This window comes from Podarcis erhardii (genome assembly GCF_964252035.2).
Source record: "Podarcis erhardii genome assembly, chromosome: 5".
NCBI classification, from domain to species: Eukaryota; Metazoa; Chordata; class Lepidosauria; order Squamata; family Lacertidae; genus Podarcis; species Podarcis erhardii.
The window spans coordinates 63917785-63927678 of record NC_138509.1 but is presented as its reverse complement, the minus strand read 5'-3'; the positions used below and the strand labels follow the sequence as shown (position 1 = coordinate 63927678).

Sequence of the window (9894 nt, the reverse complement as noted above, 5' to 3'; positions counted from 1 at the left end):
ATTATAGGTCATAATAGCCAAACACAAAGATCATGAAATTTTGAAATTCTGTTCTCCCCTCCCTCCCTAGCCCGGTTTCCATCCCTTCCCAAGCAAATGTCCACAAAAACAGTTCCTAGCCCGGATTCCTCACATCCGAGGCCTTCAAATCTCTGTCAGTCTCTCTCTGCCGGTTTTGTTGGTAACCCTTTTTGTTGGTCCTCAAGTCTCGAAGGAGTTCTATCCCAATCACATCAAATTTTCTTCCATCCAAAATGCTTAAAAGCAGTTGCTGCAAAAGGTCAGCTGATCTCCCATACTCAGAGAGGAAGTCCCAATCATATTTCTTTACTCTTTTGTATTCCAGTATTCCATGTACTCCAGGGGCTTCCTCCTTCCTCTTTCTCATCTTTCGCAGATTTGTAATCCAAAGATCTTCTTCTTTATTTTCTAACAATATAGGCTTCTGGTTGGTATTTTCCACCTGTACTTTCTCCACTCCTTCTTCCCTCTCCACCAGTTCCAAAAATGTCTCTTCTGGTTCAGCTGCAGATTTTTTATCAGTCAAGTCCTTTATGCATTCAGCAGAGTTGCTTGTTTTAGAATTCAAGGTCATAAGTTCTTTGTTCATAGCCATACTCTGCTCTTGCAGGATTCCCACGAGAAAAAACATTTTTTCTATCTCTGCCAGTAATTTTCCCTCTGCAGCCATTGTAATGTCTCTAGTTCCCCCTAGGGGGATTCCAATTGCTTAATAGTCCTTTTCCAACAATCCGTTACTTTGTTGTTTATTACTACTTTGTTTCCAACCACCTCAATTCAAATGTAGCACCTTTAGTCCAGAGAGATATTAAGTACAGTGGTACCTCACAAGACGAATGCCTCGCAAGACGAAAAACGTGCAAGACGAAATAGTTTTCCGTTTTTTGAGTCGTTCCGCAAGATGAATTTCCCTATGGGCTTGCTTCGCAAGACGAAATGTCTTGCGAGTTATTGAGAGTTTGTTTCCTTTGTCTTAAAGCCGCTAAGCCATTAATAGCCGCTAAGCCGCTAAGCTGTTAATAGCTGTGCTTCGCAAGACGAAAAAACCGCAAGACGAAGAGACTCGCGGAACGGATTAATTTCGTCTTGCGAGGCACCACTGTAATAAAGTTCTTAACTTTAACCGCCTGTTTGACAGCTCCTTTGACAGCTGTCAAACTCCTTATTCTTTTTCCTCAGGCTCACACACAGGATGCTCCTGGGTCCGGGGGGGGGGGGGGTTTACACAAAAACTTCTAAAGTTCCTCTCTTACTCTCCAGCACAAAACCTTCTTCTGTCAAATTCATGGAAATTATCTTTTATCTAACACCAAAAAAGAACAGTGATCTCTCCACCTTAGTTCTCCGATCCTTCCTTTAGATCGTTTGTAGGTAGGGGTGGTGCAGACTTCCCTTTAGCGCGTCCCCCGGTCGTGCCGAATTCAAAGGTAAAAATTTTAAAGTCCAAATTCCATAGTACTCACGGGTTGTTTGTTTTCCAGTCCAAATTTTTGGGAAAAAAGTCAGCGCGCTCCGGCCATGGCTCGCGGCTTCGCTCCACTGAAGTAGCGGTCTACTCACAGCACCATGCCACTCTCCGTACCCTCTCCGTAGCCTTTAAAAAGGCTCTTTGTGGGTCGGGGAGGGCGCTTAAGGTGCCCGCCGAGTCACCAAGTCCACAGGCTTCCGCGCCTGCGGTTTCTAAGGGTCCCCGTGTCGCCGGCGCGGCAAGACCCGTCTTCAGCAGAGCCGATTCCCTCCAGAGCTCGGAGGGAATCCGCCATTAGCTGGTCGCGCTAACCCGGAAGTCGGGTCTGTACTTTTCCTCCCTGGTTCTTTCTTTGATGACTCTGTGTTGATTTTCTTTGGTTATGGTTATCACATAGGTGACTTGAAAGAAGCCTGAATTGAAAGTCAGCTCCTTCCGCCTCCTGGCCCTGAATAATCATAGTTTGACTGACAAATCTCAGATGTCTTCCTAATGAAAGAGCAAGTATAAATCTAGCATTGCCTGCCTCCTGTTGTGTAACATTCCCCATTCCTGCTCACCTTATCTGTTGGGCAGTGTTGCCATTGTCTGTCTTGTGATAGACAGATCAGAAATTTGGAGTGGGGTCCCAGCATACTGTTCTTTCCCACCATTTAAAATTTAGCATGACATGATGATACATTGATTAAAAAGCCACAGTTTCATATACAAGAGGGACTGCAGTGTTAAAAAGGAACATTAGTTTTCTTGGTCATAAGGCTATCCCTTCTCTCCCAATTTCTAATTCAATAAACCTCAAGTCTGAATTCTGCCTTACTGTGAGTCAGCATAGCAATTTATATCCCCACTCCCTGCCGCCACTGCCCATCTTCTGAAGTGCACGGTTTAGTTTGCTTCTGCCTGTGGATCCATTCTCTCCCTTTTATTCTTAGAAAACATTTTCAACTACCATCTGCTGCTAATTTTTGCAAATGACTGCATGTTCTATTGATCCATTTCAACGTGGTCTTTGCTTCTCATTCCCCAATGCATTGCTGTTTGCAATTTATTTCACAGCCCTTTTAGTTCCACATATTGAGATGTGTGCTTTGCTCTCCCTTATGCGACTACATTTTAAGATATTAATCACCCACGGCAATGCTTAGCCCTCCTCCTCAAACTGCTGTTGAAAAGGGCCATTAAAAAGCTTAAGGGATTCCTATTTAGCTGCTTTATTGTCCAACATTATTTCTCATAACACTTTTGGTAAAATAATGGCAGAGCATATTCCAGTGTTATGATTTTAGCAGCTTTATTAGCATTACGTTTTATGGGTGAAAAGGACTGGTTACCACGTTGTATATGAAACACTGTTTGCATCATGCTTCCTTGCATGGGACCCACAATATTTGCATTGTTTGATATTCCTACAATTACAATGTTTTTCCCCCAATGACTGAATACTAAGCTTGGTCTTTTAGTTAACTGCCATTTTTCTTTGCCTCTAAATTCATAGAATGTTCAAATTGTAGAGTTGGAAGGGACCCACAAATGTCCAGATTAGCTCCTTCTACTGTAAATTATTACAGACTCCTTGCTGTCTGAAACAATCCCTTCCTTGGCCATTGAGTAACGTAGACCCCTGTGTTTCTTGAATAACACTGGTGTCATCAGAAATGATCTAATATAACAAAGCTGCAATCCCATGAAAACTGACCTGGGAGTAAGTGTTTTTGAACTCAGTGGGGTTTACTTCTGAGTTGAGACAGGGGGAAATTCAGTTCCTCTGTAATCTACACTTTTCAAAGCAGCATGAGTTCAAACTCAGTCATGTGAACAAAACTGCATATAGTAGGGCAAAGTGTGCGTAAAAATGAACGTGTTAGTGAAAATAGCACACAAAAATGTATAATATTGTGGAAAATTTCTTTGGGAAAATGGGAAATTGCACAGAATAACATTTATTTAAGTAGAAATCTTCATTAAAGTGCCGATGAATTTTCAAGAGGAAATTTTTCAAACGAAAACTCACTGCTGTAGAAATGCAGATAACTGAACATAAGACCGAAAACATGAGAAATTGAGAGGAACCAAAATGGACAGATTTGTCTACCCTAATACTGCCAAGTTTCCAAAAATCTATTTTGGAGAAGGAAAAAGGTGGAAGAACAGGTAGCTCACCTATGCAGACATGAGATGGAGCCCTTTTCTGACTCCTTCCCCAAAGTAAGGTCTTTTGGGAGGAGGAGCATGAGAAGGGGAGTAGCAAGGAAGGGGGAAAGCCACACTTCAGCCAAGCCTTTTGAGCATTCCTGCTGAATGCTTGAAAAAGCCTTGATGTGTTCTCTTGGGCATTCAACAGGAAATACTGAAAAGCCCAACTTGTTGTTATTGTTAAACTATCAGTAGTCCAAGATCCTTGCTGATCTACTAAGAATCATCCCAGGACCTATCAGTAGATCCTAAACTACCTCCTGTCCATCCATGCTTAGTGGTGAGAAACTCCTGAACATAAGTGTCTGTGTATGAATTTCAGGTTTACTGTTTTACTCTGCATTCCTTTGGGAGGCTAGAAAGGCCATGTAAACACAACATCATCACCTAGTCCTCCATGGACAGCCACTGTGGAGGGTGGGGCACCCATCAAAGAGGCTATGCAGAGCTGGAAAATCTGGGGGCCACTATCCCTGCATTTCCCACAGCTTGTCCCCTTAAATGCAAATATTAACCTTGATCGGATCAGACTCCCTCCTTGGCTTTGTTTCAAAGGGAAAGCAGCAGCAGCAGTAGCACCAACACACACCCCTTCATACTCAATATGATACACATGCATTTTAAATTGCAACATCTGAACCCCAGCAGAAAAAGTCCCAAAAGCCACAGCCCTGAGCTGCTATCCCATTTCTATTTTGCCCTTGCCCAGGAACAGCAGCAGATGGGAAAGATTCTTCAGTATAGCTGTACAATGCCTCTGAAATTGTCAGTATACTGTAATGGCAAACAGAACATCATCTTTAATCAGCTGCAGCAAACCTCCTTTTCCATCTCCAAGGCCTTCTGTAGAAGAGGGACAAGACAGGTTTGTCCATTAGCTTCAAAGCCATTCCATTGGGTGGCATATGGATGGCAGACTGAGGCTGGCCAGCTTGCATCAATCTAGTTTTTCCTCTGCATCTTTCTCCAACCCATTGCCTTTCCATTCATCTGGCCTGCAAACCCAGCCCATTCATATTGCTAATAGATGAGTCCTCATTATCTGGCCATGAGTGCAAGAAAGAAGTGTGCCGGTCCGAAAGGGGAGTGCCATTTTCTGGGTAGGCTCTGTGCCTCTCCTGTGCTGCTAATCCATCTCTTTGTGGAGAAAGGCCCCTTGCTGCAAAGAAACAATACGACTTGCATGTCATCATTAGTCTGAAAATTATAAAAGAAACCTTCCATCAGTATTGGCACAATTACCTTCCCATTCGCCTGCTCCACCTCATTAAAAGGAAAATGTTACAATTATGGCAGAGACGGGAGGAGCAGATTAATGTTCTGTTTCTAATGCATTGATGAATTGGCACTTAGTCAAAGAGATTCTTCTTTATTTTAAATGAAAGCCTGTCTTGTTTTCACACACAAAATGTGTTATAAATAACACAAAGATAGGGAGAGTCCCCTTTATTAGGGGCCCCTTGGCTGTGAATCTGTTTTCTTGATTAGCTCTCAGATAAGATGTGAAGAATAAGAAGCCGGTTAAAAGGAATCATTCAGCCTTCCTTATGGGAGAATTTCCAGAGGTAAAGCTAGGAGTTATTTGCCATATAGAATTATTGCAGACACATTCACTGGTTCACCCCTTATGCAAAACTGAACATTTTTGAGTATGGAATAAATTACATGTCTTTTTGAAATGGTGTCTTTAGTGTGGAATGGGGCTTACTCCCAGGTAAGTGGGTATAGGATTGAGGTTTCATTTCTGATCTCAAAGGCTCAGGCTGAATAATAAAGGAGAACATAAATATGTAAAAAAAATAGCTAAAATGGTAAAGAGACATAACTCAGTGCCCAACATGACCTGTTTGCCAACAATAATAACAATATCCATTACAGCCTTCTTCTGGAACTTGTGTACATAGTTACATCCCCACCACATATGCGCAAAATATTCTAAGTCACTTTGACTCACTGCGGCAAAAAAGTAACCAATAAATTTAATAAATGAAAAAGTTGAACACTAGTGTGAGTGAAATATGGGATAGAATTGTTCAGTCCATCCCTGCTTTGGAGCGAGCCCTACCCAGAATGAACAGAAGGTTTCTCCTTACATTCCAGTATTCAAAGTGTTAATGCACTCATTTCCCAAAGAAACAGAGACTGAAAAAAACAGTGCACATCTTTGGTTAAGAGCTTCTATTATTCAGTCCACATGCCCCTCGCCTCTGAGGTTGACCCTCACCCAGAATATGTGAGGGGCTGGGGGAACAGGAGGAAGCTCAGATCCTGTTGAGGGAATGCCAAACCATGGTTTCGTTTTACATGTGACCCACAGTATACCCAAACAGATTCAAAACAAAGTTTTCTTCCTATTAATGAGATAATAATTTGGGGTCAGTTTACTTCTGTGTTAATGCTGAATCAAATTTAAAGCTAATGAGAGAAAATGAGTTCCTGTGGTAAGTTAGTTATTCTTGGCTCATAACTACCTCTGTGGGGAGCCATTTCAAGGCTTCTCAGTTCACAAGCTGTAGTTTTCATTAAAAGGAATCAGACAATTGGATTTTTATCTTTGCGTTTAGACCCCATTGAAGCAGATTTAGATAGCTGCCTTTAATTTTCTCCCCCACCTTTCATCTTAATTTTATCAGGGGATGTCCATGGCAAGCACACAAACTTCAATCCTGAAACATTTACTTTGTTGGGAGGAATCAGAGGAACTATATGTGGCATGAAAACTGAACTCTGTGGTCACATTAAAAGGATATGAGAGTACCCCTTTAGTTAAATAGCAGAAAGTGGGGGGTGTCTACGATTATAATTCTACAATTTATTTAAAATGTTACCTGTTGCTAATAAGTTGGAATGCGGCTTACACAATCTACTTGACAATGTCTCCAAATGTGTCTTGCTGGGATCATCTTCCTCCTCCCCATTGCCCTGCCAGTTCATGACAATCAGGTTGGCTAAAAGAGGGTCATCCCACTTTTTACTCATCCTGCCAGCTACCAATGAAAGTGTAGATCAACTCACAGGATTCACCAGCGATACTGTAGGGCACAGATGTTTCATAAGACAACACAGTACCAAGACAACATGGATCATATTTGCTTTTCCCAGACACCCAGGGAGGAATTCAACATAAATGCTTTGTTTATAACAGCTGAATGCTCTCCCCTCTCCTGTCCCCTCCCCTGTGTGCTGTTCTGGGGGGTTCTCTAAGCCCCCCACTCCCAGAGCCAATTTAGTGGGACAAGAGGGAGGAAGCCCCATTGCATTACTGGAAGCCCTTGAACAGGCTTCTGCTAGTGGGACCAGTTAGCTGAATCTCGTCCATAATTCTCCCCATCTGGAAATTGGCCCGACAGACAAAGGGAAAATGTAGGTGCATTGAGAAGTAGAGAGAGAGTTGTACGTTAGTACAATTTGTGCCCTTGTACAATGTCATTACTGATCATGGGGCATATATATTAAGCTAACAGTCTCAGCTTCTAATTTCCCACATTTGTGGAGCTTGAGCTACTACTCTAACTCTAATCAACATGAGACAACTTCTGGCAGGTTGTTTGATCATCGAAAGTATTTACTTATTGCAATTATTTATATCCTACTTTTTAAGATGCAAATCCTTCCATGATGGTTTGCAAGTAGCATGAAATTATAGTTTTAAAAAAACACAATAAGCAACATCAGCATGTCAAAAGCCAATCAGGATCCCTGCCAACCCCTGGCTAGTAGAATGGCTCTGTGGTGCATAGGGGAAAGTCCAGCTGGAAAGTCCAGAGCTGGATCAGGCTCTGAAGTGTTTATTGCCTCCCTCTCTCCTGCAATCCTCCCCATAGGGCAAGTAGTGGTACATAGCCCTTTGATATAAATGATAAAGTCCAGCTGGAGCAGCTCCTGAGATGGTTTTTGCCCCTCACACTCTCTCTTTCCTGGAATCCTCTCCATAAGACAGTTGAGGTAGATGGCACTGTAGGGGAGAAATCCAGCTGAGGTGCTCTGCACCCAGGTTCTCCTCTCTACCAGGATGCTTCTTGCAAGGCAGCTGGTGGAACTTAGGGAGAAATCCAGCTGAAACGGTATCTGAGGTGGCCTCTACCTCAGAATCGGTCATTTTTCCTTTATGGATTGGTGGGCAAATGCCACTCTAATTTCTCAAGAATAAAAATTGCCTCTTACATTTTGTATTAATCAGTTATCATGGTCCTACAATGGCATTTATTATATTTCTATTGTATCACTCATTTGCAGCAACCCTCGGACTGTTTCAAAATGTCATGAAAACGTCACTCATGGGAAACATTCAAACTCTCATGGGAAATATTTAATTTATACAATTATTTTTATAGTCTTGACCTTCATGTCTTTAGATGTTCTCTCCATTTCCCTTTATCTTTTTGTTGGAGTGCAATACCGAAAAGAAAGAAGTACTCCACTGGGCTAAAGGTTACAGCTGCTTTCTAAATATGTGCTGCAAACACTGCGAGAATCTTTTAATGCTTGGTATAATTGCTCAGCATTAATTCAGTGGGTGAAACACTGAAGTGACCTATTCGGGCATTGAGAAATCTGGTTCCTGCGGTGCTGGGCGAAGCATGGCTTATATGATACTGCTATTAATTATGGCATGCTTCCATGGTACCTTTAACTGTGGGCATTAAAGATATTCAAAGCATTCACTGGTGCTTAGGAAGCCATATCTGTCAAAGCTCCCCCCCCCCAAGTCTGTGAAAGCTGTAAAAGACTAGATTCCCTTTTACAAACCACTGAGTTTCCAGTATCTTTGGCCAGCAAAGAAAGAATCCCAGTCAAGAAACCTACCTTTCTCTTGAAATGGGTGTCTCCAAAGTTTTATTTGCTTTGTTTCATCAGCAAATCAGAACCCCCTTGCCCCCTTGCTTCCCTGATAGGTGAAAGATATTCATCACGTTCTTCTTATTCATGAGATAACAGCCAGTGTGACATAGTGTGCTTAGAGCATTGGCCTAATACCCAGAAGACCAGGGTTCAAGTCCCCATGGCAGTCATGAAACTCAATGGGTGATTGTGGGCCAGTCACTCACTCTCTGCCTAACCTCACTCACAGGGAGTAGTAGAAAACGATGTACACCACTTTGAGTTCCTTAGAGGAAGGATGGGATATAAATGTATAAATAAATATTTCTTTCCAATATCATGATCCCATCAATGAGTTACACCTGCTGAGCAGAGATGCAATTGCTGTCAAATTATGTTGTGCAAACAAAGTACAACTGTATGATGGCAAAAGTAGGCAATGTTTGGTGCCTGACCGCAAGGAGGAGCAGAATCTTACCTTTAATAAAGACAAGATGGCCAAGGGCTTTTCTTTTTCTTCATTAACAAAAAATGTCTTGCTGTTGCTTCCATGGATGGCTTGTCTGCTCTCAGCAGTCCATCAGTCTTCTGGAACAGAATGGCCCATAGGAACAATGATGGTATGTCATAATGAAGATGATAATCAAACCTTCTTGGGGTCAGTACTCACTGATACAGAGCACAGGCTCCCCCCCCCCTTTGCTGCCAATGGCAGCCATTTTGTGCTGGCACCTGCAACACTTTTATCAATATACAAGTTGATAAAGCACACACCTTTTTTAAACCAAAAGAAGCACTTATTATGATGATTTGTGGTGTTCCATCTATTTACTTAGTACTTTGCAAAGAATGAGAGGTTGGTGAAACTGTTGGTCATCACACAAAAACAACAAAAGAAGGAGTGGAAATTAAGGCTGAAATAAACCTGGGGAAGAATGGGTGATTATTTCCAGTTGCAGATCCCTTGGCTTGGATGTATTAGGGTTGGGTGGTGAGTTGAAAGGGTCTATTCCAAAGGCTTCATGGAAAAGTAGAGTTCTGTGAAGGGATTTAAAGAATATAAGGGAGATTTTCTCACAGGGGCATTCTTCTAGGATAAAATACGTCTAGAAGTTCATACACTGAGGTAAACTATGCATTTGAAGTATTTTGTGGGAAACTATGTTTACTTATATATGATTTTTTTATCTTTTAAAAACTAAAAACAGGCTAATGTGGGGAAAGGACAGAATGGGCACCAGGGACCAGAAATAGACTGACCCATGCATCCCCAGGGGGTGGGCTGACTTTGTTGTTCCACCAGAGGTGTCCAGTAACACACAGGGAATTGTGTAAACTGGAGCCTTGGGAGAAATATGGTCAGGCCTGAGTTTCTAGGTGTTCAAACTCCA

At 42.1% G+C, this 9894-nt stretch overlaps 1 long non-coding RNA gene across 2 annotated transcripts; it reads right to left on the bottom strand.

Annotated features, from left to right (window-relative positions):
- Positions 1–4459: 4459 nt before the first annotated feature.
- On the bottom strand, positions 4460–9083 carry LOC309343263. 2 transcript variants are annotated; one of them, XR_014157215.1, is made up of 3 exons: positions 8982–9083; positions 6511–6714; positions 4460–4879 (listed from the first exon to the last, which is right to left on the bottom strand). It is a non-coding gene; the product is annotated as an uncharacterized lncRNA (long non-coding RNA). The 2 variants fall into 2 exon arrangements; XR_014157216.1 differs by having other exon boundaries at positions 4460–4841.
- Between the last annotated feature and the right edge of the window lie 811 nt (positions 9084–9894).